At 47.9% G+C, this 24,623-nt stretch overlaps 81 pseudogenes; all 81 read left to right on the top strand.

The window, feature by feature from the left end:
- The first annotated feature begins 61 nt into the window (after positions 1-61).
- LOC143798192 (5S ribosomal RNA) lies at positions 62-180 on the top strand (annotated as a pseudogene).
- Positions 181-429: 249 nt separating this feature from the next.
- LOC143799731 (5S ribosomal RNA) lies at positions 430-548 on the top strand (annotated as a pseudogene).
- Positions 549-625: 77 nt separating this feature from the next.
- Positions 626-744, top strand: LOC143797031 (5S ribosomal RNA; annotated as a pseudogene).
- Positions 745-1,003: 259 nt separating this feature from the next.
- Positions 1,004-1,122, top strand: LOC143799733 (5S ribosomal RNA; annotated as a pseudogene).
- A 77-nt stretch (positions 1,123-1,199) lies between these two features.
- Positions 1,200-1,318, top strand: LOC143797042 (5S ribosomal RNA; annotated as a pseudogene).
- Positions 1,319-1,763: 445 nt separating this feature from the next.
- LOC143798193 (5S ribosomal RNA) lies at positions 1,764-1,882 on the top strand (annotated as a pseudogene).
- Positions 1,883-2,326: 444 nt separating this feature from the next.
- LOC143797053 (5S ribosomal RNA) lies at positions 2,327-2,445 on the top strand (annotated as a pseudogene).
- A 453-nt stretch (positions 2,446-2,898) lies between these two features.
- Positions 2,899-3,017, top strand: LOC143798194 (5S ribosomal RNA; annotated as a pseudogene).
- A 246-nt stretch (positions 3,018-3,263) lies between these two features.
- Positions 3,264-3,382, top strand: LOC143800601 (5S ribosomal RNA; annotated as a pseudogene).
- A 77-nt stretch (positions 3,383-3,459) lies between these two features.
- LOC143800676 (5S ribosomal RNA) lies at positions 3,460-3,578 on the top strand (annotated as a pseudogene).
- A 249-nt stretch (positions 3,579-3,827) lies between these two features.
- Positions 3,828-3,946, top strand: LOC143799735 (5S ribosomal RNA; annotated as a pseudogene).
- A 77-nt stretch (positions 3,947-4,023) lies between these two features.
- Positions 4,024-4,142, top strand: LOC143798195 (5S ribosomal RNA; annotated as a pseudogene).
- Positions 4,143-4,388: 246 nt separating this feature from the next.
- On the top strand, positions 4,389-4,507 carry LOC143799736 (5S ribosomal RNA; annotated as a pseudogene).
- Positions 4,508-4,584: 77 nt separating this feature from the next.
- On the top strand, positions 4,585-4,703 carry LOC143797064 (5S ribosomal RNA; annotated as a pseudogene).
- Positions 4,704-4,960: 257 nt separating this feature from the next.
- On the top strand, positions 4,961-5,079 carry LOC143799737 (5S ribosomal RNA; annotated as a pseudogene).
- A 77-nt stretch (positions 5,080-5,156) lies between these two features.
- Positions 5,157-5,275, top strand: LOC143797075 (5S ribosomal RNA; annotated as a pseudogene).
- A 251-nt stretch (positions 5,276-5,526) lies between these two features.
- Positions 5,527-5,645, top strand: LOC143799738 (5S ribosomal RNA; annotated as a pseudogene).
- Positions 5,646-5,722: 77 nt separating this feature from the next.
- On the top strand, positions 5,723-5,841 carry LOC143798196 (5S ribosomal RNA; annotated as a pseudogene).
- Positions 5,842-6,087: 246 nt separating this feature from the next.
- On the top strand, positions 6,088-6,206 carry LOC143799739 (5S ribosomal RNA; annotated as a pseudogene).
- A 77-nt stretch (positions 6,207-6,283) lies between these two features.
- On the top strand, positions 6,284-6,402 carry LOC143797086 (5S ribosomal RNA; annotated as a pseudogene).
- Positions 6,403-6,659: 257 nt separating this feature from the next.
- Positions 6,660-6,778, top strand: LOC143799740 (5S ribosomal RNA; annotated as a pseudogene).
- Positions 6,779-6,855: 77 nt separating this feature from the next.
- LOC143797097 (5S ribosomal RNA) lies at positions 6,856-6,974 on the top strand (annotated as a pseudogene).
- Positions 6,975-7,222: 248 nt separating this feature from the next.
- On the top strand, positions 7,223-7,341 carry LOC143799741 (5S ribosomal RNA; annotated as a pseudogene).
- A 77-nt stretch (positions 7,342-7,418) lies between these two features.
- On the top strand, positions 7,419-7,537 carry LOC143798197 (5S ribosomal RNA; annotated as a pseudogene).
- Positions 7,538-7,786: 249 nt separating this feature from the next.
- Positions 7,787-7,905, top strand: LOC143799742 (5S ribosomal RNA; annotated as a pseudogene).
- A 77-nt stretch (positions 7,906-7,982) lies between these two features.
- On the top strand, positions 7,983-8,101 carry LOC143798566 (5S ribosomal RNA; annotated as a pseudogene).
- A 258-nt stretch (positions 8,102-8,359) lies between these two features.
- On the top strand, positions 8,360-8,478 carry LOC143799743 (5S ribosomal RNA; annotated as a pseudogene).
- A 77-nt stretch (positions 8,479-8,555) lies between these two features.
- Positions 8,556-8,674, top strand: LOC143797109 (5S ribosomal RNA; annotated as a pseudogene).
- A 249-nt stretch (positions 8,675-8,923) lies between these two features.
- LOC143799744 (5S ribosomal RNA) lies at positions 8,924-9,042 on the top strand (annotated as a pseudogene).
- Positions 9,043-9,119: 77 nt separating this feature from the next.
- On the top strand, positions 9,120-9,238 carry LOC143798200 (5S ribosomal RNA; annotated as a pseudogene).
- A 442-nt stretch (positions 9,239-9,680) lies between these two features.
- On the top strand, positions 9,681-9,799 carry LOC143797121 (5S ribosomal RNA; annotated as a pseudogene).
- A 257-nt stretch (positions 9,800-10,056) lies between these two features.
- LOC143799746 (5S ribosomal RNA) lies at positions 10,057-10,175 on the top strand (annotated as a pseudogene).
- Positions 10,176-10,252: 77 nt separating this feature from the next.
- Positions 10,253-10,371, top strand: LOC143797133 (5S ribosomal RNA; annotated as a pseudogene).
- A 249-nt stretch (positions 10,372-10,620) lies between these two features.
- Positions 10,621-10,739, top strand: LOC143799747 (5S ribosomal RNA; annotated as a pseudogene).
- Positions 10,740-10,816: 77 nt separating this feature from the next.
- LOC143798900 (5S ribosomal RNA) lies at positions 10,817-10,935 on the top strand (annotated as a pseudogene).
- Positions 10,936-11,412: 477 nt separating this feature from the next.
- On the top strand, positions 11,413-11,531 carry LOC143800382 (5S ribosomal RNA; annotated as a pseudogene).
- A 251-nt stretch (positions 11,532-11,782) lies between these two features.
- Positions 11,783-11,901, top strand: LOC143799748 (5S ribosomal RNA; annotated as a pseudogene).
- Positions 11,902-11,978: 77 nt separating this feature from the next.
- LOC143798201 (5S ribosomal RNA) lies at positions 11,979-12,097 on the top strand (annotated as a pseudogene).
- A 245-nt stretch (positions 12,098-12,342) lies between these two features.
- LOC143799749 (5S ribosomal RNA) lies at positions 12,343-12,461 on the top strand (annotated as a pseudogene).
- Positions 12,462-12,538: 77 nt separating this feature from the next.
- LOC143800497 (5S ribosomal RNA) lies at positions 12,539-12,657 on the top strand (annotated as a pseudogene).
- A 249-nt stretch (positions 12,658-12,906) lies between these two features.
- On the top strand, positions 12,907-13,025 carry LOC143799750 (5S ribosomal RNA; annotated as a pseudogene).
- Positions 13,026-13,102: 77 nt separating this feature from the next.
- Positions 13,103-13,221, top strand: LOC143798202 (5S ribosomal RNA; annotated as a pseudogene).
- Positions 13,222-13,466: 245 nt separating this feature from the next.
- Positions 13,467-13,585, top strand: LOC143799751 (5S ribosomal RNA; annotated as a pseudogene).
- Positions 13,586-13,662: 77 nt separating this feature from the next.
- LOC143797144 (5S ribosomal RNA) lies at positions 13,663-13,781 on the top strand (annotated as a pseudogene).
- A 257-nt stretch (positions 13,782-14,038) lies between these two features.
- LOC143799752 (5S ribosomal RNA) lies at positions 14,039-14,157 on the top strand (annotated as a pseudogene).
- A 77-nt stretch (positions 14,158-14,234) lies between these two features.
- LOC143797155 (5S ribosomal RNA) lies at positions 14,235-14,353 on the top strand (annotated as a pseudogene).
- Positions 14,354-14,609: 256 nt separating this feature from the next.
- On the top strand, positions 14,610-14,728 carry LOC143799753 (5S ribosomal RNA; annotated as a pseudogene).
- A 77-nt stretch (positions 14,729-14,805) lies between these two features.
- LOC143798203 (5S ribosomal RNA) lies at positions 14,806-14,924 on the top strand (annotated as a pseudogene).
- Positions 14,925-15,172: 248 nt separating this feature from the next.
- LOC143799754 (5S ribosomal RNA) lies at positions 15,173-15,291 on the top strand (annotated as a pseudogene).
- A 77-nt stretch (positions 15,292-15,368) lies between these two features.
- Positions 15,369-15,487, top strand: LOC143797168 (5S ribosomal RNA; annotated as a pseudogene).
- Positions 15,488-15,744: 257 nt separating this feature from the next.
- LOC143799755 (5S ribosomal RNA) lies at positions 15,745-15,863 on the top strand (annotated as a pseudogene).
- Positions 15,864-15,940: 77 nt separating this feature from the next.
- On the top strand, positions 15,941-16,059 carry LOC143797179 (5S ribosomal RNA; annotated as a pseudogene).
- A 248-nt stretch (positions 16,060-16,307) lies between these two features.
- LOC143799757 (5S ribosomal RNA) lies at positions 16,308-16,426 on the top strand (annotated as a pseudogene).
- A 77-nt stretch (positions 16,427-16,503) lies between these two features.
- Positions 16,504-16,622, top strand: LOC143798204 (5S ribosomal RNA; annotated as a pseudogene).
- A 247-nt stretch (positions 16,623-16,869) lies between these two features.
- On the top strand, positions 16,870-16,988 carry LOC143799758 (5S ribosomal RNA; annotated as a pseudogene).
- A 77-nt stretch (positions 16,989-17,065) lies between these two features.
- On the top strand, positions 17,066-17,184 carry LOC143797191 (5S ribosomal RNA; annotated as a pseudogene).
- Positions 17,185-17,443: 259 nt separating this feature from the next.
- On the top strand, positions 17,444-17,562 carry LOC143799759 (5S ribosomal RNA; annotated as a pseudogene).
- A 77-nt stretch (positions 17,563-17,639) lies between these two features.
- LOC143797203 (5S ribosomal RNA) lies at positions 17,640-17,758 on the top strand (annotated as a pseudogene).
- Positions 17,759-18,007: 249 nt separating this feature from the next.
- Positions 18,008-18,126, top strand: LOC143799760 (5S ribosomal RNA; annotated as a pseudogene).
- Positions 18,127-18,203: 77 nt separating this feature from the next.
- LOC143798205 (5S ribosomal RNA) lies at positions 18,204-18,322 on the top strand (annotated as a pseudogene).
- Positions 18,323-18,764: 442 nt separating this feature from the next.
- On the top strand, positions 18,765-18,883 carry LOC143797214 (5S ribosomal RNA; annotated as a pseudogene).
- Positions 18,884-19,140: 257 nt separating this feature from the next.
- LOC143799761 (5S ribosomal RNA) lies at positions 19,141-19,259 on the top strand (annotated as a pseudogene).
- Positions 19,260-19,336: 77 nt separating this feature from the next.
- On the top strand, positions 19,337-19,455 carry LOC143797225 (5S ribosomal RNA; annotated as a pseudogene).
- Positions 19,456-19,707: 252 nt separating this feature from the next.
- On the top strand, positions 19,708-19,826 carry LOC143798893 (5S ribosomal RNA; annotated as a pseudogene).
- A 77-nt stretch (positions 19,827-19,903) lies between these two features.
- Positions 19,904-20,022, top strand: LOC143798901 (5S ribosomal RNA; annotated as a pseudogene).
- A 255-nt stretch (positions 20,023-20,277) lies between these two features.
- On the top strand, positions 20,278-20,396 carry LOC143799762 (5S ribosomal RNA; annotated as a pseudogene).
- A 77-nt stretch (positions 20,397-20,473) lies between these two features.
- LOC143797237 (5S ribosomal RNA) lies at positions 20,474-20,592 on the top strand (annotated as a pseudogene).
- A 258-nt stretch (positions 20,593-20,850) lies between these two features.
- On the top strand, positions 20,851-20,969 carry LOC143799764 (5S ribosomal RNA; annotated as a pseudogene).
- Positions 20,970-21,046: 77 nt separating this feature from the next.
- Positions 21,047-21,165, top strand: LOC143798206 (5S ribosomal RNA; annotated as a pseudogene).
- A 249-nt stretch (positions 21,166-21,414) lies between these two features.
- On the top strand, positions 21,415-21,533 carry LOC143799765 (5S ribosomal RNA; annotated as a pseudogene).
- A 77-nt stretch (positions 21,534-21,610) lies between these two features.
- On the top strand, positions 21,611-21,729 carry LOC143797249 (5S ribosomal RNA; annotated as a pseudogene).
- A 257-nt stretch (positions 21,730-21,986) lies between these two features.
- On the top strand, positions 21,987-22,105 carry LOC143799766 (5S ribosomal RNA; annotated as a pseudogene).
- Positions 22,106-22,182: 77 nt separating this feature from the next.
- Positions 22,183-22,301, top strand: LOC143798477 (5S ribosomal RNA; annotated as a pseudogene).
- A 259-nt stretch (positions 22,302-22,560) lies between these two features.
- LOC143799767 (5S ribosomal RNA) lies at positions 22,561-22,679 on the top strand (annotated as a pseudogene).
- A 77-nt stretch (positions 22,680-22,756) lies between these two features.
- LOC143797260 (5S ribosomal RNA) lies at positions 22,757-22,875 on the top strand (annotated as a pseudogene).
- A 249-nt stretch (positions 22,876-23,124) lies between these two features.
- On the top strand, positions 23,125-23,243 carry LOC143799769 (5S ribosomal RNA; annotated as a pseudogene).
- Positions 23,244-23,320: 77 nt separating this feature from the next.
- On the top strand, positions 23,321-23,439 carry LOC143798207 (5S ribosomal RNA; annotated as a pseudogene).
- Positions 23,440-23,685: 246 nt separating this feature from the next.
- On the top strand, positions 23,686-23,804 carry LOC143800606 (5S ribosomal RNA; annotated as a pseudogene).
- Positions 23,805-23,881: 77 nt separating this feature from the next.
- Positions 23,882-24,000, top strand: LOC143797272 (5S ribosomal RNA; annotated as a pseudogene).
- Positions 24,001-24,257: 257 nt separating this feature from the next.
- Positions 24,258-24,376, top strand: LOC143799770 (5S ribosomal RNA; annotated as a pseudogene).
- A 77-nt stretch (positions 24,377-24,453) lies between these two features.
- LOC143797284 (5S ribosomal RNA) lies at positions 24,454-24,572 on the top strand (annotated as a pseudogene).
- The last annotated feature ends 51 nt before the right edge of the window (positions 24,573-24,623 follow it).

A 24,623-nucleotide genomic window follows, 5' to 3' on the forward strand; every position in this document is an offset into this window, starting at 1 on the left:
TCAAAGCTTTCCCTTACGATTGTTTTCATCTTGAAAAGACTAGCAGACGCGAAAGCAATCGGTCAATGGCCACACTAAGCTGAATGTGCCTGCCCTCGTCAGATCGCAAATGCTAAGCAGCTTGGGGCTAGGCAAGTACCAGCATGGGAGACTGGCTGGGAATCCCTGGTACCGTTGACTTGGTTTTTTCGTTTTGATCCAAGCTTTCCCTAACGATTGTATTCCTCTTGAAAAGAGCCGCACTGGTGTGAACAATTTGTCATTGGCCACTCTAAGCTGAATGTGCCAGCTCTGGTCAGATCGCAAATGCTAAGCAGCTTGAGGCTGGGCAAGTTTCTTTTTTTTTTTTTTTTTGGGGGGGGGGTTTATCAAAGCTTTCCCTTACAATTTTATATCTCTTGAAAAGACCCGCTGTGGTGCTAGTTGTCCGTCAATGGCCACTCTAAGCTGAATGTGCCTGCCCTCGTCAGATCGCAAACGCTAAGCAGCTTGAGGCTGGGCAAGTACCGGCATGGGAGACTGGCTGGGAATCCCCGGTACCGTTGACTTGCTATTTTTTTTTTCTCAAAGCTTTCCCTTACGATTGTTTTCATCTTGAAAAGACTAGCAGACGCGAAAGCAATCGGTCAATGGCCACACTAAGCTGAATGTGCCTGCCCTCGTCAGATCGCAAATGCTAAGCAGCTTGAGGCTAGGCAAGTACCAGCATGGGAGACTGGCTGGGAATCCCTGGTACCGTTGACTTGGTTTTTTCGTTTTGATCCAAGCTTTCCCTGACGATTGTATTCCTCTTGAAAAGAGCCGCACTGGTTTGAACAATCTGTCATTGGCCACTCTAAGCTGAATGTGCCAGCTCTGGTCAGATCGCAAATGCTAAGCAGCTTGAGGCTGGGCAAGTTTCTTTTTTTTTTTTTTTTTTTTTTTTTTGGGGGGGGGGGTTTATCAAAGCTTTCCCTTACAATTTTATATCTCTTGAAAAGACCCGCTGTGGTGCTAGTTGTCCGTCAATGGCCACTCTAAGCTGAATGTGCCTGCCCTCGTCAGATCGCAAACGCTAAGCAGCTTGAGGCTGGGCAAGTACCGGCATGGGAGACTGGCTGGGAATCCCCGGTACCGTTGACTTGCTATTTTGTTTTTCTCAAAGCTTTCCCTTACGATTGTTTTCATCTTGAAAAGACTAGCAGACGCGAAAGCAATCGGTCAATGGCCACACTAAGCTGAATGTGCCTGCCCTCGTCAGATCGCAAATGCTAAGCAGCTTGAGGCTAGGCAAGTACCAGCATGGGAGACTGGCTGGGAATCCCTGGTACCGTTGACTTGGTTTTTTCGTTTTGATCCAAGCTTTCCCTGACGATTGTATTCCTCTTGAAAAGAGCCGCACTGGTGTGAACAATCTGTCATTGGCCACTCTAAGCTGAATGTGCCAGCTCTGGTTAGATCGCAAATGCTAAGCAGCTTGAGGCTGGGCAAGTTTCTTTTTTTTTTTTTTGGGGGGGGGGGGGTTTATCAAAGCTTTCCCTTACAATTTTATATCTCTTGAAAAGACCCGCTGTGGTGCTAGTTGTCCGTCAATGGCCACTCTAAGCTGAATGTGCCTGCCCTCGTCAGATCGCAAACGCTAAGCAGCTTGAGGCTGGGCAAGTACCGGCATGAGAGACTGGCTGGGAATCCCCGGTACCGTTGACTTGCTATTTTGTTTTTCTCAAAGCTTTCCCTTACGATTGTTTTCATCTTGAAAAGACTAGCAGACGCGAAAGCAATCGGTCAATGGCCACACTAAGCTGAATGTGCCTGCCCTCGTCAGATCGCAAATGCTAAGCAGCTTGGGGCTAGGCAAGTACCAGCATGGGAGACTGGCTGGGAATCCCTGGTACCGTTGACTTGGTTTTTTCGTTTTGATCCAAGCTTTCCCTAACGATTGTATTCCTCTTGAAAAGAGCCGCACTGGTGTGAACAATTTGTCATTGGCCACTCTAAGCTGAATGTGCCAGCTCTGGTCAGATCGCAAATGCTAAGCAGATTGAGGCTGGGCAAGTTTCTTTTTTTTTTTTGGGGGGGGGGGGGGTTTATCAAAGCTTTCCCTTACAATTTTATATCTCTTGAAAAGACCCGCTGTGGTGCTAGTTGTCCGTGAATGGCCACTCTAAGCTGAATGTGCCTGCCCTCGTCAGATCGCAAACGCTAAGCAGCTTGAGGCTGGGCAAGTACCGGCATGGGAGACTGGCTGGGAATCCCCGGTACCGTTGACTTGCTATTTTTTTTTTCTCAAAGCTTTCCCTTACGATTGTTTTCATCTTGAAAAGACTAGCAGACGCGAAAGCAATCGGTCAATGGCCACACTAAGCTGAATGTGCCTGCCCTCGTCAGATCGCAAATGCTAAGCAGCTTGAGGCTAGGCAAGTACCAGCATGGGAGACTGGCTGGGAATCCCTGGTACCGTTGACTTGGTTTTTTCGTTTTGATCCAAGCTTTCCCTGACGATTGTATTCCTCTTGAAAAGAGCCGCACTGGTTTGAACAATCTGTCATTGGCCACTCTAAGCTGAATGTGCCAGCTCTGGTCAGATCGCAAATGCTAAGCAGCTTGAGGCTGGGCAAGTTTCTTTTTTCTTTTTTTTTTTTTTTTTTGGGGGGGGGGTTTATCAAAGCTTTCCCTTACAATTTTATATCTCTTGAAAAGACCCGCTGTGGTGCTAGTTGTCCGTCAATGGCCACTCTAAGCTGAATGTGCCTGCCCTCGTCAGATCGCAAGCGCTAAGCAGCTTGAGGCTGGGCAAGTACCGGCATGGGAGACTGGCTGGGAATCCCCGGTACCGTTGACTTGCTATTTTGTTTTTCTCAAAGCTTTCCCTTACGATTGTTTTCATCTTGAAAAGACTAGCAGACGCGAAAGCAATCGGTCAATGGCCACACTAAGCTGAATGTGCCTGCCCTCGTCAGATCGCAAATGCTAAGCAGCTTGGGGCTAGGCAAGTACCAGCATGGGAGACTGGCTGGGAATCCCTGGTACCGTTGACTTGGTTTTTTCGTTTTGATCCAAGCTTTCCCTAACGATTGTATTCCTCTTGAAAAGAGCCGCACTGGTGTGAACAATTTGTCATTGGCCACTCTAAGCTGAATGTGCCAGCTCTGGTCAGATCGCAAATGCTAAGCAGCTTGAGGCTGGGCAAGTTACTTTTTTTTTTTTTGGGGGGGGGGGTTTATCAAAGCTTTCCCTTACAATTTTATATCTCTTGAAAAGACCCGCTGTGGTGCTAGTTTTCCGTCAATGGCCACTCTAAGCTGAATGTGCCTGTCCTCGTCAGATCGCAAACGCTAAGCAGCTTGAGGCTGGGCAAGTACCAGCATGGGAGACTGGCTGGGAATCCCCGGTACCGTTGACTTGCTATTTTGTTTTTCTCAAAGCTTTCCCTTACGATTGTTTTCATCTTGAAAAGACTAGCAGACGCGAAAGCAATCGGTCAATGGCCACACTAAGCTGAATGTGCTTGCCCTCATCAGATCGCAAATGCTAAGCAGCTTGAGGCTAGGCAAGTACCAGCATGGGAGACTGGCTGGGAATCCCTGGTACCGTTGACTTGGTTTTTTCGTTTTGATCCAAGCTTTCCCTGACGATTGTATTCCTCTTGAAAAGAGCCGCACTGGTGTGAACAATCTGTCATTGGCCACTCTAAGCTGAATGTGCCAGCTCTGGTTCGATCGCAAATGCTAAGCAGCTTGAGGCTGGGCAAGTTTATTTATTTTTTTTTTTGGGGGGGGGGGGTTTATCAAAGCTTTCCCTTACAATTTTATATCTCTTGAAAAGACCCGCTGTGGTGCTAGTTGTCCGTCAATGGCCACTCTAAGCTGAATGTGCCTGCCCTCGTCAGATCGCAAACGCTAAGCAGCTTGAGGCTGGGCAAGTACCGGCATGGGAGACTGGCTGGGAATCCCCGGTACCGTTGACTTGCTATTTTGTTTTTCTCAAAGCTTTCCCTTACGATTGTTTTCATCTTGAAAAGACTAGCAGACGCGAAAGCAATCGGTCAATGGCCACACTAAGCTGAATGTGCCTGCCCTCGTCAGATCGCAAATGCTAAGCAGCTTGGGGCTAGGCAAGTACCAGCATGGGAGACTGGCTGGGAATCCCTGGTACCGTTGACTTGGTTTTTTCGTTTTGATCCAAGCTTTCCCTAACGATTGTATTCCTCTTGAAAAGAGCCGCACTGGTGTGAACAATTTGTCATTGGCCACTCTAAGCTGAATGTGCCAGCTCTGGTCAGATCGCAAATGCTAAGCAGCTTGAGGCTGGGCAAGTTACTTTTTTTTTTTTGGGGGGGGGGGGTTTATCAAAGCTTTCCCTTACAATTTTATATCTCTTGAAAAGACCCGCTGTGGTGCTAGTTTTCCGTCAATGGCCACTCTAAGCTGAATGTGCCTGCCCTCGTCAGATCGCAAACGCTAAGCAGCTTGAGGCTGGGCAAGTACCGGCATGGGAGACTGGCTGGGAATCCCCGGTACCGTTGACTTGCTATTTTTTTTTTCTTAAAGCTTTCCCTTACGATTGTTTTCATCTTGAAAAGACTAGCAGACGCGAAAGCAATCGGTCAATGGCCACACTAAGCTGAATGTGCCTGCCCTCGTCAGATCGCAAATGCTAAGCAGCTTGAGGCTAGGCAAGTACCAGCATGGGAGACTGGCTGGGAATCCCTGGTACCGTTGACTTGGTTTTTTCGTTTTGATCCAAGCTTTCCCTGACGATTGTATTCCTCTTGAAAAGAGCCGCACTGGTTTGAACAATCTGTCATTGGCCACTCTAAGCTGAATGTGCCAGCTCTGGTCAGATCGCAAATGCTAAGCAGCTTGAGGCTGGGCAAGTTTCTTTTTTCTTTTTTTTTTTTTTTTTTGGGGGGGGGGTTTATCAAAGCTTTCCCTTACAATTTTATATCTCTTGAAAAGACCCGCTGTGGTGCTAGTTGTCCGTCAATGGCCACTCTAAGCTGAATGTGCCTGCCCTCGTCAGATCGCAAACGCTAAGCAGCTTGAGGCTGGGCAAGTACCGGCATGGGAGACTGGCTGGGAATCCCCGGTACCGTTGACTTGCTATTTTGTTTTTCTCAAAGCTTTCCCTTACGATTGTTTTCATCTTGAAAAGACTAGCAGACGCAAAAGCAATCGGTCAATGGCCACACTAAGCTGAATGTGCCTGCCCTCGTCAGATCGCAAATGCTAAGCAGCTTGAGGCTAGGCAAGTACCAGCATGGGAGACTGGCTGGGAATCCCTGGTACCGTTGACTTGGTTTTTTCGTTTTGATCCAAGCTTTCCCTGACGATTGTATTCCTCTTGAAAAGAGCCGCACTGGTGTGAACAATCTGTCATTGGCCACTCTAAGCTGAATGTGCCAGCTCTGGTTAGATCGCAAATGCTAAGCAGCTTGAGGCTGGGCAAGTTTCTTTTTTTTTTTTTTTTTGGGGGGGGGGGGTTTATCAAAGCTTTCCCTTACAATTTTATATCTCTTGAAAAGACCCGCTGTGGTGCTAGTTGTCCGTCAATGGCCACTCTAAGCTGAATGTGCCTGCCCTCGTCAGATCGCAAACGCTAAGCAGCTTGAGGCTGGGCAAGTACCGGCATGGGAGACTGGCTGGGAATCCCCGGTACCGTTGACTTGCTATTTTGTTTTTCTCAAAGCTTTCCCTTACGATTGTTTTCATCTTGAAAAGACTAGCAGACGCGAAAGCAATCGGTCAATGGCCACACTAAGCTGAATGTGCCTGCCCTCGTCAGATCGCAAATGCTAAGCAGCTTGGGGCTAGGCAAGTACCAGCATGGGAGACTGGCTGGGAATCCCTGGTACCGTTGACTTGGTTTTTTCGTTTTGATCCAAGCTTTCCCTAACGATTGTATTCCTCTTGAAAAGAGCCGCACTGGTGTGAACAATTTGTCATTGGCCACTCTAAGCTGAATGTGCCAGCTCTGGTCAGATCGCAAATGCTAAGCAGCTTGAGGCTGGGCAAGTTTCTTTTTTTTTTTTTTTGGGGGGGGGTTTATCAAAGCTTTCCCTTACAATTTTATATCTCTTGAAAAGACCCGCTGTGGTGCTAGTTTTCCGTCAATGGCCACTCTAAGCTGAATGTGCCTGCCCTCGTCAGATCGCAAACGCTAAGCAGCTTGAGGCTGGGCAAGTACCGGCATGGGAGACTGGCTGGGAATCCCCGGTACCGTTGACTTGCTATTTTTTTTTTCTCAAAGCTTTCCCTTACGATTGTTTTCATCTTGAAAAGACTAGCAGACGCGAAAGCAATCGGTCAATGGCCACACTAAGCTGAATGTGCCTGCCCTCGTCAGATCGCAAATGCTAAGCAGCTTGAGGCTAGGCAAGTACCAGCATGGGAGACTGGCTGGGAATCCCTGGTACCGTTGACTTGGTTTTTTCGTTTTGATCCAAGCTTTCCCTGACGATTGTATTCCTCTTGAAAAGAGCCGCACTGGTTTGAACAATCTGTCATTGGCCACTCTAAGCTGAATGTGCGAGCTCTGGTCAGATCGCAAATGCTAAGCAGCTTGAGGCTGGGCAAGTTTCTTTTTTCTTTTTTTTTTTTTTTTTTTGGGGGGGGGTTTATCAAAGCTTTCCCTTACAATTTTATATCTCTTGAAAAGACCCGCTGTGGTGCTAGTTGTCCGTCAATGGCCACTCTAAGCTGAATGTGCCTGCCCTCGTCAGATCGCAAACGCTAAGCAGCTTGAGGCTGGGCAAGTACCGGCATGGGAGACTGGCTGGGAATCCCCGGTACCGTTGACTTGCTATTTTGTTTTTCTCAAAGCTTTCCCTTACGATTGTTTTCATCTTGAAAAGACTAGCAGACGCGAAAGCAATCGGTCAATGGCCACACTAAGCTGAATGTGCCTGCCCTCGTCAGATCGCAAATGCTAAGCAGCTTGAGGCTAGGCAAGTACCAGCATGGGAGACTGGCTGGGAATCCCTGGTACCGTTGACTTGGTTTTTTCGTTTTGATCCAAGCTTTCCCTGACGATTGTATTCCTCTTGAAAAGAGCCGCACTGGTGTGAACAATCTGTCATTGGCCACTCTAAGCTGAATGTGCCAGCTCTGGTTAGATCGCAAATGCTAAGCAGCTTGAGGCTGGGCAAGTTTCTTTTTTTTTTTTTTTTGGGGGGGGGGTTTATCAAAGCTTTTCCTTACAATTTTATATCTCTTGAAAAGACCCGCTGTGGTGCTAGTTGTCCGTCAATGGCCACTCTAAGCTGAATGTGCCTGCCCTCGTCAGATCGCAAACGCTAAGCAGCTTGAGGCTGGGCAAGTACCGGCATGGGAGACTGGCTGGGAATCCCCGGTACCGTTGACTTGCTATTTTGTTTTTCTCAAAGCTTTCCCTTACGATTGTTTTCATCTTGAAAAGACTAGCAGACGCGAAAGCAATCGGTCAATGGCCACACTAAGCTGAATGTGCCTGCCCTCGTCAGATCGCAAATGCTAAGCAGCTTGGGGCTAGGCAAGTACCAGCATGGGAGACTGGCTGGGAATCCCTGGTACCGTTGACTTGGTTTTTTCGTTTTGATCCAAGCTTTCCCTAACGATTGTATTCCTCTTGAAAAGAGCCGCACTGGTGTGAACAATTTGTCATTGGCCACTCTAAGCTGAATGTGCCAGCTCTGGTCAGATCGCAAATGCTAAGCAGCTTGAGGCTGGGCAAGTTTCTTTTTTTTTTTTTTTGGGGGGGGGGGGTTTATCAAAGCTTTCCCTTACAATTTTATATCTCTTGAAAAGACCCGCTGTGGTGCTAGTTGTCCGTCAATGGCCACTCTAAGCTGAATGTGCCTGCCCTCGTCAGATCGCAAACGCTAAGCAGCTTGAGGCTGGGCAAGTACCGGCATGGGAGACTGGCTGGGAATCCCCGGTACCGTTGACTTACTATTTTTTTTTTCTCAAAGCTTTCCCTTACGATTGTTTTCATCTTGAAAAGACTAGCAGACGCGAAAGCAATCGGTCAATGGCCACACTAAGCTGAATGTGCCTGCCCTCGTCAGATCGCAAATGCTAAGCAGCTTGAGGCTAGTCAAGTACCAGCATGGGAGACTGGCTGGGAATCCCTGGTACCGTTGACTTGGTTTTTTCGTTTTGATCCAAGCTTTCCCTGACGATTGTATTCCTCTTGAAAAGAGCCGCACTGGTTTGAACAATCTGTCATTGGCCACTCTAAGCTGAATGTGCCAGCTCTGGTCAGATCGCAAATGCTAAGCAGCTTGAGGCTGGGCAAGTTTCTTTTTTCTTTTTTTTTTTTTTTTTTGGGGGGGGGGGTTTATCAAAGCTTTCCCTTACAATTTTATATCTCTTGAAAAGACCCGCTGTGGTGCTAGTTGTCCGTCAATGGCCACTCTAAGCTGAATGTGCCTGCCCTCGTCAGATCGCAAACGCTAAGCAGCTTGAGGCTGGGCAAGTACCGGCATGGGAGACTGGCTGGGAATCCCCGGTACCGTTGACTTGCTATTTTGTTTTTCTCAAAGCTTTCCCTTACGATTGTTTTCATCTTGAAAAGACTAGCAGACGCGAAAGCAATCGGTCAATGGCCACACTAAGCTGAATGTGCCTGCCCTCGTCAGATCGCAAATGCTAAGCAGCTTGAGGCTAGGCAAGTACCAGCATGGGAGACTGGCTGGGAATCCCTGGTACCGTTGACTTGGTTTTTTCGTTTTGATCCAAGCTTTCCCTGACGATTGTATTCCTCTTGAAAAGAGCCGCACTGGTGTGAACAATCTGTCATTGGCCACTCTAAGCTGAATGTGCCAGCTCTGGTTAGATCGCAAATGCTAAGCAGCTTGAGGCTGGGCAAGTGTCTTTTTTTTTTTTTTTTGGGGGGGGGGGTTTATCAAAGCTTTCCCTTACAATTTTATATCTCTTGAAAAGACCCGCTGTGGTGCTAGTTGTCCGTCAATGGCCACTCTAAGCTGAATGTGCCTGCCCTCGTCAGATCGCAAACGCTAAGCAGCTTGAGGCTGGGCAAGTACCGGCATGGGAGACTGGCTGGGAATCCCCGGTACCGTTGACTTGCTATTTTGTTTTTCTCAAAGCTTTCCCTTACGATTGTTTTCATCTTGAAAAGACTAGCAGACGCGAAAGCAATCGGTCAATGGCCACACTAAGCTGAATGTGCCTGCCCTCGTCAGATCGCAAATGCTAAGCAGCTTGGGGCTAGGCAAGTACCAGCATGGGAGACTGGCTGGGAATCCCTGGTACCGTTGACTTGGTTTTTTCGTTTTGATCCAAGCTTTCCCTAACGATTGTATTCCTCTTGAAAAGAGCCGCACTGGTGTGAACAATTTGTCATTGGCCACTCTAAGCTGAATGTGCCAGCTCTGGTCAGATCGCAAATGCTAAGCAGCTTGAGGCTGGGCAAGTTTCTTTTTTTTTTTTTGGGGGGGGGGGTTTATCAAAGCTTTCCCTTACAATTTTATATCTCTTGAAAAGACCCGCTGTGGTGCTAGTTTTCCGTCAATGGCCACTCTAAGCTGCATGTGCCTGCCCTCGTCAGATTGCAAACGCTAAGCAGCTTGAGGCTGGGCAAGTACCGGCATGGGAGACTGGCTGGGAATCCCCGGTACCGTTGACTTGCTATTTTTTTTTTCTCAAAGCTTTCCCTTACGATTGTTTTCATCTTGAAAAGACTAGCAGACGCGAAAGCAATCGGTCAATGGCCACACTAAGCTGAATGTGCCTGCCCTCGTCAGATCGCAAATGCTAAGCAGCTTGAGGCTAGGCAAGTACCAGCATGGGAGACTGGCTGGGAATCCCTGGTACCGTTGACTTGGTTTTTTCGTTTTGATCCAAGCTTTCCCTGACGATTGTATTCCTCTTGAAAAGAGCCGCACTGGTTTGAACAATCTGTCATTGGCCACTCTAAGCTGAATGTGCCAGCTCTGGTCAGATCGCAAATGCTAAGCAGCTTGAGGCTGGGCAAGTTTCTTTTTTCTTTTTTTTTTTTTTTTTTGGGGGGGGGGTTTATCAAAGCTTTCCCTTACAATTTTATATCTCTTGAAAAGACCCGCTGTGGTGGTAGCTGTCCGTCAATGGCCACTCTAAGCTGAATGTGCCTGCCCTCGTCAGATCGCAAACGCTAAGCAGCTTGAGGCTGGGCAAGTACCGGCATGGGAGACTGGCTGGGAATCCCCGGTACCGTTGACTTGCTATTTTGTTTTTCTCAAAGCTTTCCCTTACGATTGTTTTCATCTTGAAAAGACTAGCAGACGCGAAAGCAATCGGTCAATGGCCACACTAAGCTGAATGTGCCTGCCCTCGTCAGATCGCAAATGCTAAGCAGCTTGAGGCTAGGCAAGTACCAGCATGGGAGACTGGCTGGGAATCCCTGGTACCGTTGACTTGGTTTTTTCGTTTTGATCCAAGCTTTCCCTGACGATTGTATTCCTCTTGAAAAGAGCCGCACTGGTGTGAACAATCTGTCATTGGCCACTCTAAGCTGAATGTGCCAGCTCTGGTTAGATCACAAATGCTAAGCAGCTTGAGGCTGGGCAAGTTTCTTTTTTTTTTTTTTGGGGGGGGGGGGGTTTATCAAAGCTTTCCCTTACAATTTTATATCTCTTGAAAAGACCCGCTGTGGTGCTAGTTGTCCGTCAATGGCCACTCTAAGCTGAATGTGCCTGCCCTCGTCAGATCGCAAACGCTAAGCAGCTTGAGGCTGGGCAAGTACCGGCATGGGAGACTGGCTGGGAATCCCCGGTACCGTTGACTTGCTATTTTGTTTTTCTCAAAGCTTTCCCTTACGATTGTTTTCATCTTGAAAAGACTAGCAGACGCGAAAGCAATCGGTCAATGGCCACACGAAGCTGAATGTGCCTGCCCTCGTCAGATCGCAAATGCTAAGCAGCTTGGGGCTAGGCAAGTACCAGCATGGGAGACTGGCTGGGAATCCCTGGTACCGTTGACTTGGTTTTTTCGTTTTGATCCAAGCTTTCCCTAACGATTGTATTCCTCTTGAAAAGAGCCGCACTGGTGTGAACAATTTGTCATTGGCCACTCTAAGCTGAATGTGCCAGCTCTGGTCAGATCGCAAATGCTAAGCAGCTTGAGGCTGGGCAAGTTTCTTTTTTCTTTTTTTTTTTTTTTTTTTGGGGGGGGGTTTATCAAAGCTTTCCCTTACAATTTTATATCTCTTGAAAAGACCCGCTGTGGTGCTAGTTGTCCGTCAATGGCCACTCTAAGCTGAATGTGCCTGCCCTCGTCAGATCGCAAACGCTAAGCAGCTTGAGGCTGGGCAAGTACCGGCATGGGAGGCTGGGCAAGTACCGGCATGGGAGACTGGCTGGGAATCCCCGGTACCGTTGACTTGCTATTTTGTTTTTCTCAAAGCTTTCCCTTACGATTGTTTTCATCTTGAAAAGACTAGCAGACGCGAAAGCAATCGGTCAATGGCCACACTAAGCTGAATGTGCCTGCCCTCATCAGATCGCAAATGCTAAGCAGCTTGAGGCTAGGCAAGTACCAGCATGGGAGACTGGCTGGGAATCCCTGGTACCGTTGACTTGGTTTTTTCGTTTTGATCCAAGCTTTCCCTGACGATTGTATTCCTCTTGAAAAGAGCCGCACTGGTGTGAACAATCTGTCATTGGCCACTCTAAGCTGAATGTGCCAGCTCTGGTTAGATCGCAAATGCTAAGCAGCTTGAGGCTGGGCAAGTTTCTTTTTTTTTTTTTTTTTTGGGGGGGGGGGTTTATCAAAGCTTTCCCTTACAATTTTATATCTCTTGAAAAGACCCGCTGTGGTGCTAGTTGTCCGTCAATGGCCACTCTAAGCTGAATGTGCCTGCCCTCGTCAGATCGCAAACGCTAAGCAGCTTGAGGCTGGGCAAGTACCGGCATGGGAGACTGGCTGGGAATCCCCGGTACCGTTGACTTGCTATTTTGTTTTTCTCAAAGCTTTCCCTTACGATTGTTTTCATCTTGAAAAGACTAGCAGACGCGAAAGCAATCGGTCAATGGCCACACTAAGCTGAATGTGCCTGCCCTCGTCAGATCGCAAATGCTAAGCAGCTTGGGGCTAGGCAAGTACCAGCATGGGAGACTGGCTGGGAATCCCTGGTACCGTTGACTTGGTTTTTTCGTTTTGATCCAAGCTTTCCCTAACGATTGTATTCCTCTTGAAAAGAGCCGCACTGGTGTGAACAATTTGTCATTGGCCACTCTAAGCTGAATGTGCCAGCTCTGGTCAGATCGCAAATGCTAAGCAGCTTGAGGCTGGGCAAGTTACTTTTTTTTTTTTTTGGGGGGGGGTTTATCAAAGCTTTCCCTTACAATTTTATATCTCTTGAAAAGACCCGCTGTGGTGCTAGTTTTCCGTCAATGGCCACTCTAAGCTGAATGTGCCTGCCCTCGTCAGATCGCAAACGCTAAGCAGCTTGAGGCTGGGCAAGTACCGGCATGGGAGACTGGCTGGGAATCCCCGGTACCGTTGACTTGCTATTTTGTTTTTCTCAAAGCTTTCCCTTACGATTGTTTTCATCTTGAAAAGACTAGCAGACGCGAAAGCAATCGGTCAATGGCCACACTAAGCTGAATGTGCCTGCCCTCATCAGATCGCAAATGCTAAGCAGCTTGAGGCTAGGCAAGTACCAGCATGGGAGACTGGCTGGGAATCCCTGGTACCGTTGACTTGGTTTTTTCGTTTTGATCCAAGCTTTCCCTGACGATTGTATTCCTCTTGAAAAGAGCCGCACTGGTGTGAACAATCTGTCATTGGCCACTCTAAGCTGAATGTGCCAGCTCTGGTTAGATCGCAAATGCTAAGCAGCTTGAGGCTGGGCAAGTTTATTTTTTTTTTTTTTTGGGGGGGGGGGGTTTATCAAAGCTTTCCCTTACAATTTTATATCTCTTGAAAAGACCCGCTGTGGTGCTAGTTGTCCGTCAATGGCCACTCTAAGCTGAATGTGCCTGCCCTCGTCAGATCGCAAACGCTAAGCAGCTTGAGGCTGGGCAAGTACCGGCATGGGAGACTGGCTGGGAATCCCCGGTACCGTTGACTTGCTATTTTGTTTTTCTCAAAGCTTTCCCTTACGATTGTTTTCATCTTGAAAAGACTAGCAGACGCGAAAGCAATCGGTCAATGGCCACACTAAGCTGAATGTGCCTGCCCTCGTCAGATCGCAAATGCTAAGCAGCTTGGGGCTAGGCAAGTACCAGCATGGGAGACTGGCTGGGAATCCCTGGTACCGTTGACTTGGTTTTTTCGTTTTGATCCAAGCTTTCCCTAACGATTGTATTCCTCTTGAAAAGAGCCGCACTGGTGTGAACAATTTGTCATTGGCCACTCTAAGCTGAATGTGCCAGCTCTGGTCAGATCGCAAATGCTAAGCAGCTTGAGGCTGGGCAAGTTTCTTTTTTTTTTTTGGGGGGGGGGGTTTATCAAAGCTTTCCCTTACAATTTTATATCTCTTGAAAAGACCCGCTGTGGTGCTAGTTTTCCGTCAATGGCCACTCTAAGCTGAATGTGCCTGCCCTCGTCAGATCGCAAACGCTAAGCAGCTTGAGGCTGGGCAAGTACCGGCATGGGAGACTGGCTGGGAATCCCCGGTACCGTTGACTTGCTATTTTTTTTTTCTCAAAGCTTTCCCTTACGATTGTTTTCATCTTGAAAAGACTAGCAGACGCAAAAGCAATCGGTCAATGGCCACACTAAGCTGAATGTGCCTGCCCTCGTCAGATCGCAAATGCTAAGCAGCTTGAGGCTAGGCAAGTACCAGCATGGGAGACTGGCTGGGAATCCCTGGTACCGTTGACTTGGTTTTTTCGTTTTGATCCAAGCTTTCCCTGACGATTGTATTCCTCTTGAAAAGAGCCGCACTGGTTTGAACAATCTGTCATTGGCCACTCTAAGCTGAATGTGCCAGCTCTGGTCAGATCGCAAATGCTAAGCAGCTTGAGGCTGGGCAAGTTTCTTTTTTCTTTTTTTTTTTTTTTTTTGGGGGGGGGGTTTATCAAAGCTTTCCCTTACAATTTTATATCTCTTGAAAAGACCCGCTGTGGTGCTAGTTGTCCGTCAATGGCCACTCTAAGCTGAATGTGCCTGCCCTCGTCAGATCGCAAACGCTAAGCAGCTTGAGGCTGGGCAAGTACCGGCATGGGAGACTGGCTGGGAATCCCCGGTACCGTTGACTTGCTATTTTGTTTTTCTCAAAGCTTTCCCTTACGATTGTTTTCATCTTGAAAAGACTAGCAGACGCGAAAGCAATCGGTCAATGGCCACACTAAGCTGAATGTGCCTGCCCTCGTCAGATCGCAAATGCTAAGCAGCTTGAGGCTAGGCAAGTACCAGCATGGGAGACTGGCTGGGAATCCCTGGTACCGTTGACTTGGTTTTTTCGTTTTGATCCAAGCTTTCCCTGACGATTGTATTCCTCTTGAAAAGAGCCGCACTGGTGTGAACAATCTGTCATTGGCCACTCTAAGCTGAATGTGCCAGCTCTGGTTAGATCGCAAATGCTAAGCAGCTTGAGGCTGGGCAAGTTTCTTTTTTTTTTTTTTTTTTTTTTTTGGGGGGGGGGTTTATCAAAGCTTTCCCTTACAATTTTATATCTCTTGAAAAGACCCGCTGTGGTGCTAGTTGTCCGTCAATGGCCACTCTAAGCTGAATGTGCCTGCCCTCGTCAGATCGCAAACGCTAAGCAGCTTGAGGCTGGGCAAGTACCGGCATGGGAGACTGGCTGGGAATCCCCGGTACCGTTGACTTGCTATTTTGTTTTTCTCAAAGCTTTCCCTTACGATTGTTTTCATCTTGAAAAGACTAGCAGACGCGAAAGCAATCGGTCAATGGCCACACTAAGCTGAATGTGCCTGCCCTCGTCAGATCGCAAATGCTAAGCAGCTTGGGGCTAGGCAAGTACCAGCATGGGAGACTGGCTGGGAATCCCTGGTACCGTTGACTTGGTTTTTTCGTTTTGATCCAAGCTTTCCCTAACGATTGTATTCCTCTTGAAAAGAGCCGCACTGGTGTGAACAATTTGTCATTGGCCACTCTAAGCTGAATGTGCCAGCTCTGGTCAGATCGCAAATGCTAAGCAGCTTGAGGCTGGGCAAGTTTCTTTTTTTTTTTTTTTTTGGGGGGGGGTTTATCAAAGCTTTCCCTTACAATTTTATATCTCTTGAAAAGACCCGCTGTGGTGCTAGTTTTCCGTCAATGGCCACTCTAAGCTGAATGTGCCTGCCCTCGTCAGATCGCAAACGCTAAGCAGCTTGAGGCTGGGCAAGTACCGGCATGGGAGACTGGCTGGGAATCCCCGGTACCGTTGACTTGCTATTTTTTTTTTCTCAAAGCTTTCCCTTACGATTGTTTTCATCTTGAAAAGACTAGCAGACGCGAAAGCAATCGGTCAATGGCCACACTAAGCTGAATGTGCCTGCCCTCGTCAGATCGCAAATGCTAAGCAGCTTGAGGCTAGGCAAGTACCAGCATGGGAGACTGGCTGGGAATCCCTGGTACCGTTGACTTGGTTTTTTCGTTTTGATCCAAGCTTTCCCTGACGATTGTATTCCTCTTGAAAAGAGCCGCACTAGTTTGAACAATCTGTCATTGGCCACTCTAAGCTGAATGTGCGAGCTCTGGTCAGATCGCAAATGCTAAGCAGCTTGAGGCTGGGCAAGTTTCTTTTTTCTTTTTTTTTTTTTTTTTTGGGGGGGGGGTTTATCAAAGCTTTCCCTTACAATTTTATATCTCTTGAAAAGACCCGCTGTGGTGCTAGTTGTCCGTCAATGGCCACTCTAAGCTGAATGTGCCTGCCCTCGTCAGATCGCAAACGCTAAGCAGCTTGAGGCTGGGCAAGTACCGGCATGGGAGACTGGCTGGGAATCCCCGGTACCGTTGACTTGCTATTTTGTTTTTCTCAAAGCTTTCCCTTACGATTGTTTTCATCTTGAAAAGACTAGCAGACGCGAAAGCAATCGGTCAATGGCCACACTAAGCTGAATGTGCCTGCCCTCGTCAGATCGCAAATGCTAAGCAGCTTGAGGCTAGGCAAGTACCAGCATGGGAGACTGGCTGGGAATCCCTGGTACCGTTGACTTGGTTTTTTCGTTTTGATCCAAGCTTTCCCTGACGATTGTATTCCTCTTGAAAAGAGCCGCACTGGTGTGAACAATCTGTCATTGGCCACTCTAAGCTGAATGTGCCAGCTCTGGTTAGATCGCAAATGCTAAGCAGCTTGAGGCTGGGCAAGTTTCTTTTTTTTTTTTTTTGGGGGGGGGGGTTTATCAAAGCTTTCCCTTACAATTTTATATCTCTTGAAAAGACCCGCTGTGGTGCTAGTTGTCCGTCAATGGCCACTCTAAGCTGAATGTGCCTGCCCTCGTCAGATCGCAAACGCTAAGCAGCTTGAGGCTGGGCAAGTACCGGCATGGGAGACTGGCTGGGAATCCCCGGTACCGTTGACTTGCTATTTTGTTTTTCTCAAAGCTTTCCCTTACGATTGTTTTCATCTTGAAAAGACTAGCAGACGCGAAAGCAATCGGTCAATGGCCACACTAAGCTGAATGTGCCTGCCCTCGTCAGATCGCAAATGCTAAGCAGCTTGGGGCTAGGCAAGTACCAGCATGGGAGACTGGCTGGGAATCCCTGGTACCGTTGACTTGGTTTTTTCGTTTTGATCCAAGCTTTCCCTAACGATTGTATTCCTCTTGAAAAGAGCCGCACTGGTGTGAACAAGTTGTCATTGGCCACTCTAAGCTGAATGTGCCAGCTCTGGTCGGATCGCAAATGCTAAGCAGCTTGAGGCTGGGCAAGTTTCTTTTTTTTTTTTGGGGGGGGGGGGGTTTATCAAAGCTTTCCCTTACAATTTTATATCTCTTGAAAAGACCCGCTGTGGTGCTAGTTGTCCGTCAATGGCCACTCTAAGCTGAATGTGCCTGCCCTCGTCAGATCGCAAACGCTAAGCAGCTTGAGGCTGGGCAAGTACCGGCATGGGAGACTGGCTGGGAATCCCCGGTACCGTTGACTTGCTATTTTTTTTTTCTCAAAGCTTTCCCTTACGATTGTTTTCATCTTGAAAAGACTAGCAGACGCGAAAGCAATCGGTCAATGGCCACACTAAGCTGAATGTGCCTGCCCTCGTCAGATCGCAAATGCTAAGCAGCTTGAGGCTAGGCAAGTACCAGCATGGGAGACTGGCTGGGAATCCCTGGTACCGTTGACTTGGTTTTTTCGTTTTGATCCAAGCTTTCCCTGACGATTGTATTCCTCTTGAAAAGAGCCGCACTGGTTTGAACAATCTGTCATTGGCCACTCTAAGCTGAATGTGCCAGCTCTGGTCAGATCGCAAATGCTAAGCAGCTTGAGGCTGGGCAAGTTTCTTTTTTCTTTTTTTTTTTTTTTTTTTTGGGGGGGGGGTTTATCAAAGCTTTCCCTTACAATTTTATATCTCTTGAAAAGACCCGCTGTGGTGCTAGTTGTCCGTCAATGGCCACTCTAAGCTGAATGTGCCTGCCCTCGTCAGATCGCAAACGCTAAGCAGCTTGAGGCTGGGCAAGTACCGGCATGGGAGACTGGCTGGGAATCCCCGGTACCGTTGACTTGCTATTTTGTTTTTCTCAAAGCTTTCCCTTACGATTGTTTTCATCTTGAAAAGACTAGCAGACGCGAAAGCAATCGGTCAATGGCCACACTAAGCTGAATGTGCCTGCCCTCGTCAGATCGCAAATGCTAAGCAGCTTGAGGCTAGGCAAGTACCAGCATGGGAGACTGGCTGGGAATCCCTGGTACCGTTGACTTGGTTTTTTCGTTTTGATCCAAGCTTTCCCTGACGATTGTATTCCTCTTGAAAAGAGCCGCACTGGTGTGAACAATCTGTCATTGGCCACTCTAAGCTGAATGTGCCAGCTCTGGTTAGATCGCAAATGCTAAGCAGCTTGAGGCTGGGCAAGTTTCTTTTTTTTTTTTTTTTTGGGGGGGGGGTTTATCAAAGCTTTCCCTTACAATTTTATATCTCTTGAAAAGACCCGCTGTGGTGCTAGTTGTCCGTCAATGGCCACTCTAAGCTGAATGTGCCTGCCCTCGTCAGATCGCAAACGCTAAGCAGCTTGAGGCTGGGCAAGTACCGGCATGGGAGACTGGCTGGGAATCCCCGGTACCGTTGACTTGCTATTTTGTTTTTCTCAAAGCTTTCCCTTACGATTGTTTTCATCTTGAAAAGACTAGCAGACGCGAAAGCAATCGGTCAATGGCCACACTAAGCTGAATGTGCCTGCCCTCGTCAGATCGCAAATGCTAAGCAGCTTGGGGCTAGGCAAGTACCAGCATGGGAGACTGGCTGGGAATCCCTGGTACCGTTGACTTGTTTTTTTCGTTTTGATCCAAGCTTTCCCTAACGATTGTATTCCTCTTGAAAAGAGCCGCACTGGTGTGAACAATTTGTCATTGGCCACTCTAAGCTGAATGTGCCAGCTCTGGTCAGATCGCAAATGCTAAGCAGCTTGAGGCTGGGCAAGTTTCTTTTTTTTTTTTTGGGGGGGGGGGTTTATCAAAGCTTTCCCTTACAATTTTATATCTCTTGAAAAGACCCGCTGTGGTGCTAGTTTTCCGTCAATGGCCACTCTAAGCTGCATGTGCCTGCCCTCGTCAGATCGCAAATGCTAAGCAGCTTGAGGCTGGGCAAGTACCGGCATGGGAGACTGGCTGGGAATCCCCGGTACCGTTGACTTGCTATTTTTTTTTTCTCAAAGCTTTCCCTTACGATTGTTTTCATCTTGAAAAGACTAGCAGACGCGAAAGCAATCGGTCAATGGCCACACTAAGCTGAATGTGCCTGCCCTCGTCAGATCGCAAATGCTAAGCAGCTTGAGGCTAGGCAAGTACCAGCATGGGAGACTGGCTGGGAATCCCTGGTACCGTTGACTTGGTTTTTTCGTTTTGATCCAAGCTTTCCCTGACGATTGTATTCCTCTTGAAAAGAGCCGCACTGGTTTGAACAATCTGTCATTGGCCACTCTAAGCTGAATGTGCCAGCTCTGGTCAGATCGCAAATGCTAAGCAGCTTGAGGCTGGGCAAGTTTCTTATTTCTTTTTTTTTTTTTTTTTGGGGGGGGGGGTTTATCAAAGCTTTCCCTTACAATTTTATATCTCTTGAAAAGACCCGCTGTGGTGCTAGTTGTCCGTCAATGGCCACTCTAAGCTGAATGTGCCTGCCCTCGTCAGATCGCAAACGCTAAGCAGCTTGAGGCTGGGCAAGTACCGGCATGGGAGACTGGCTGGGAATCCCCGGTACCGTTGACTTGCTATTTTGTTTTTCTCAAAGCTTTCCCTTACGATTGTTTTCATCTTGAAAAGACTAGCAGACGCGAAAGCAATCGGTCAATGGCCACACTAAGCTGAATGTGCCTGCCCTCGTCAGATCGCAAATGCTAAGCAGCTTGAGGCTAGGCAAGTACCAGCATGGGAGACTGGCTGGGAATCCCTGGTACCGTTGACTTGGTTTTTTCGTTTTGATCCAAGCTTTCCCTGACGATTGTATTCCTCTTGAAAAGAGCCGCACTGGTGTGAACAATCTGTCATTGGCCACTCTAAGCTGAATGTGCCAGCTCTGGTTAGATCGCAAATGCTAAGCAGCTTGAGGCTGGGCAAGTTTCTTTTTTTTTTTTTGGGGGGGGGGGGGGGGGTTTATCAAAGCTTTCCCTTACAATTTTATATCTCTTGAAAAGACCCGCTGTGGTGCTAGTTGTCCGTCAATGGCCACGCTAAGCTGAATGTGCCTGCCCTCGTCAGATCGCAAACGCTAAGCAGCTTGAGGCTGGGCAAGTACCGGCATGGGAGACTGGCTGGGAATCCCCGGTACCGTTGACTTGCTATTTTGTTTTTCTCAAAGCTTTCCCTTACGATTGTTTTCATCTTGAAAAGACTAGCAGACGCGAAAGCAATCGGTCAATGGCCACACGAAGCTGAATGTGCCTGCCCTCGTCAGATCGCAAATGCTAAGCAGCTTGGGGCTAGGCAAGTACCAGCATGGGAGACTGGCTGGGAATCCCTGGTACCGTTGACTTGGTTTTTTCGTTTTGATCCAAGCTTTCCCTAACGATTGTATTCCTCTTGAAAAGAGCCGCACTGGTGTGAACAATTTGTCATTGGCCACTCTAAGCTGAATGTGCCAGCTCTGGTCAGATCGCAAATGCTAAGCAGCTTGAGGCTGGGCAAGTTTCTTTTTTCTTTTTTTTTTTTTTTTGGGGGGGGGGTTTATCAAAGCTTTCCCTTACAATTTTATATCTCTTGAAAAGACCCGCTGTGGTGCTAGTTGTCCGTCAATGGCCACTCTAAGCTGAATGTGCCTGCCCTCGTCAGATCGCAAACGCTAAGCAGCTTGAGGCTGGGCAAGTACCGGCATGGGAGACTGGCTGGGAATCCCCGGTACCGTTGACTTGCTATTTTTTTTTTCTCAAAGCTTTCCCTTACGATTGTTTTCATCTTGAAAAGACTAGCAGACGCGAAAGCAATCGGTCAATGGCCACACTAAGCTGAATGTGCCTGCCCTCGTCAGATCGCAAATGCTAAGCAGCTTGAGGCTAGGCAAGTACCAGCATGGGAGACTGGCTGGGAATCCCTGGTACCGTTGACTTGGTTTTTTCGTTTTGATCCAAGCTTTCCCTGACGATTGTATTCCTCTTGAAAAGAGCCGCACTGGTTTGAACAATCTGTCATTGGCCACTCTAAGCTGAATGTGCCAGCTCTGGTCAGATCGCAAATGCTAAGCAGCTTGAGGCTGGGCAAGTTTCTCTTTTCTTTTTTTTTTTTTTTTTTTGGGGGGGGGGTTTATCAAAGCTTTCCCTTACAATTTTATATCTCTTGAAAAGACCCGCTGTGGTGCTAGTTGTCCGTCAATGGCCACTCTAAGCTGAATGTGCCTGCCCTCGTCAGATCGCAAACGCTAAGCAGCTTGAGGCTGGGCAAGTACCGGCATGGGAGACTGGCTGGGAATCCCCGGTACCGTTGACTTGCTATTTTGTTTTTCTCAAAGCTTTCCCTTACGATTGTTTTCATCTTGAAAAGACTAGCAGACTCGAAAGCAATCGGTCAATGGCCACACTAAGCTGAATGTGCCTGCCCTCGTCAGATCGCAAATGCTAAGCAGCTTGGGGCTAGGCAAGTACCAGCATGGGAGACTGGCTGGGAATCCCTGGTACCGTTGACTTGGTTTTTTCGTTTTGATCCAAGCTTTCCCTAACGATTGTATTCCTCTTGAAAAGAGCCGCACTGGTGTGAACAATTTGTCATTGGCCACTCTAAGCTGAATGTGCCAGCTCTGGTCAGATCGCAAATGCTAAGCAGCTTGAGGCTGGGCAAGTTTCTTCTTTTTTTTTTTTTGGGGGGGGGGGTTTATCAAAGCTTTCCCTTACAATTTTATATCTCTTGAAAAGACCCGCTGTGGTGCTAGTTGTCCGTCAATGGCCACTCTAAGCTGAATGTGCCTGCCCTCGTCAGATCGCAAACGCTAAGCAGCTTGAGGCTGGGCAAGTACCGGCATGGGAGACTGGCTGGGAATCCCCGGTACCGTTGACTTGCTATTTTTTTTTTCTCAAAGCTTTCCCTTACGATTGTTTTCATCTTGAAAAGACTAGCAGACGCGAAAGCAATCGGTCAATGGCCACACTAAGCTGAATGTGCCTGCCCTCGTCAGATCGCAAATGCTAAGCAGCTTGAGGCTAGGCAAGTACCAGCATGGGAGACTGGCTGGGAATCCCTGGTACCGTTGACTTGGTTTTTTCGTTTTGATCCAAGCTTTCCCTGACGATTGTATTCCTCTTGAAAAGAGCCGCACTGGTTTGAACAATCTGTCATTGGCCACTCTAAGCTGAATGTGCCAGCTCTGGTCAGATCGCAAATGCTAAGCAGCTTGAGGCTGGGCAAGTTTCTTTTTTCTTTTTTTTTTTTTTTTTTGGGGGGGGTGTTTATCAAAGCTTTCCCTTACAATTTTATATCTCTTGAAAAGACCCGCTGTGGTGCTAGTTGTCCGTCAATGGCCACTCTAAGCTGAATGTGCCTGCCCTCGTCAGATCGCAAACGCTAAGCAGCTTGAGGCTGGGCAAGTACCGGCATGGGAGACTGGCTGGGAATCCCCGGTACCGTTGACTTGCTATTTTTTTTTTCTCAAAGCTTTCCCTTACGATTGTTTTCATCTTGAAAAGACTAGCAGACGCGAAAGCAATCGGTCAATGGCCACACTAAGCTGAATGTGCCTGCCCTCGTCAGATCGCAAATGCTAAGCAGCTTGAGGCTAGGCAAGTACCAGCATGGGAGACTGGCTGGGAATCTCTGGTACCGTTGACTTGGTTTTTTCGTTTTGATCCAAGCTTTCCCTGACGATTGTATTCCTCTTGAAAAGAGCCGCACTGGTTTGAACAATCTGTCATTGGCCACTCTAAGCTGAATGTGCCAGCTCTGGTCAGATCGCAAATGCTAAGCAGCTTGAGGCTGGGCAAGTTTCTTTTTTCTTTTTTTTTTTTTTTTTTTGGGGGGGGGGGTTTATCAAAGCTTTCCCTTACAATTTTATATCTCTTGAAAAGACCCGCTGTGGTGCTAGTTGTCCGTCAATGGCCACTCTAAGCTGAATGTGCCTGCCCTCGTCAGATCGCAAACGCTAAGCAGCTTGAGGCTGGGCAAGTACCGGCATGGGAGACTGGCTGGGAATCCCCGGTACCGTTGACTTGCTATTTTGTTTTTCTCAAAGCTTTCCCTTACGATTGTTTTCATCTTGAAAAGACTAGCAGACGCGAAAGCAATCGGTCAATGGCCACACTAAGCTGAATGTGCCTGCCCTCGTCAGATCGCAAATGCTAAGCAGCTTGAGGCTAGGCAAGTACCAGCATGGGAGACTGGCTGGGAATCCCTGGTACCGTTGACTTGGTTTTTTCGTTTTGATCCAAGCTTTCCCTGACGATTGTATTCCTCTTGAAAAGAGCCGCACTGGTGTGAACAATCTGTCATTGGCCACTCTAAGCTGAATGTGCCAGCTCTGGTTAGATCGCAAATGCTAAGCAGCTTGAGGCTGGGCAAGTTTCTTTTTTTTTTTTTTTTTGGGGGGGGGGTTTATCAAAGCTTTCCCTTACAATTTTATATCTCTTGAAAAGACCCGCTGTGGTGCTAGTTGTCCGTCAATGGCCACTCTAAGCTGAATGTGCCTGCCCTCGTCAGATCGCAAACGCTAAGCAGCTTGAGGCTGGGCAAGTACCGGCATGGGAGACTGGCTGGGAATCCCCGGTACCGTTGACTTGCTATTTTGTTTTTCTCAAAGCTTTCCCTTACGATTGTTTTCATCTTGAAAAGACTAGCAGACGCGAAAGCAATCGGTCAATGGCCACACTAAGCTGAATGTGCCTGCCCTCGTCAGATCGCAAATGCTAAGCAGCTTGGGGCTAGGCAAGTACCAGCATGGGAGACTGGCTGGGAATCCCTGGTACCGTTGACTTGTTTTTTTCGTTTTGATCCAAGCTTTCCCTAACGATTGTATTCCTCTTGAAAAGAGCCGCACTGGTGTGAACAATTTGTCATTGGCCACTCTAAGCTGAATGTGCCAGCTCTGGTCAGATCGCAAATGCTAAGCAGCTTGAGGCTGGGCAAGTTTCTTTTTTTTTTTTTTGGGGGGGGGGTTTATCAAAGCTTTCCCTTACAATTTTATATCTCTTGAAAAGACCCGCTGTGGTGCTAGTTTTCCGTCAATGGCCACTCTAAGCTGCATGTGCCTGCCCTCGTCAGATCGCAAACGCTAAGCAGCTTGAGGCTGGGCAAGTACCGGCATGGGAGACTGGCTGGGAATCCCCGGTACCGTTGACTTGCTATTTTTTTTTTCTCAAAGCTTTCCCTTACGATTGTTTTCATCTTGAAAAGACTAGCAGACGCGAAAGCAATCGGTCAATGGCCACACTAAGCTGAATGTGCCTGCCCTCGTCAGATCGCAAATGCTAAGCAGCTTGAGGCTAGGCAAGTACCAGCATGGGAGACTGGCTGGGAATCCCTGGTACCGTTGACTTGGTTTTTTCGTTTTGATCCAAGCTTTCCCTGACGATTGTATTCCTCTTGAAAAGAGCCGCACTGGTTTGAACAATCTGTCATTGGCCACTCTAAGCTGAATGTGCCAGCTCTGGTCAGATCGCAAATGCTAAGCAGCTTGAGGCTGGGCAAGTTTCTTTTTTCTTTTTTTTTTTTTTTTTTGGGGGGGGGGTTTATCAAAGCTTTCCCTTACAATTTTATATCTCTTGAAAAGACCCGCTGTGGTGCTAGTTGTCCGTCAATGGCCACTCTAAGCTGAATGTGCCTGCCCTCGTCAGATCGCAAACGCTAAGCAGCTTGAGGCTGGGCAAGTACCGGCATGGGAGACTGGCTGGGAATCCCCGGTACCGTTGACTTGCTATTTTGTTTTTCTCAAAGCTTTCCCTTACGATTGTTTTCATCTTGAAAAGACTAGCAGACGCGAAAGCAATCGGTCAATGGCCACACTAAGCTGAATGTGCCTGCCCTCGTCAGATCGCAAATGCTAAGCAGCTTGAGGCTAGGCAAGTACCAGCATGGGAGACTGGCTGGGAATCCCTGGTACCGTTGACTTGGTTTTTTCGTTTTGATCCAAGCTTTCCCTGACGATTGTATTCCTCTTGA

The sequence above is a fragment of the Ranitomeya variabilis genome, chromosome 1 (assembly GCF_051348905.1).
Source record: "Ranitomeya variabilis isolate aRanVar5 chromosome 1, aRanVar5.hap1, whole genome shotgun sequence".
Lineage (NCBI taxonomy): Eukaryota > Metazoa > Chordata > Amphibia > Anura > Dendrobatidae > Ranitomeya > Ranitomeya variabilis.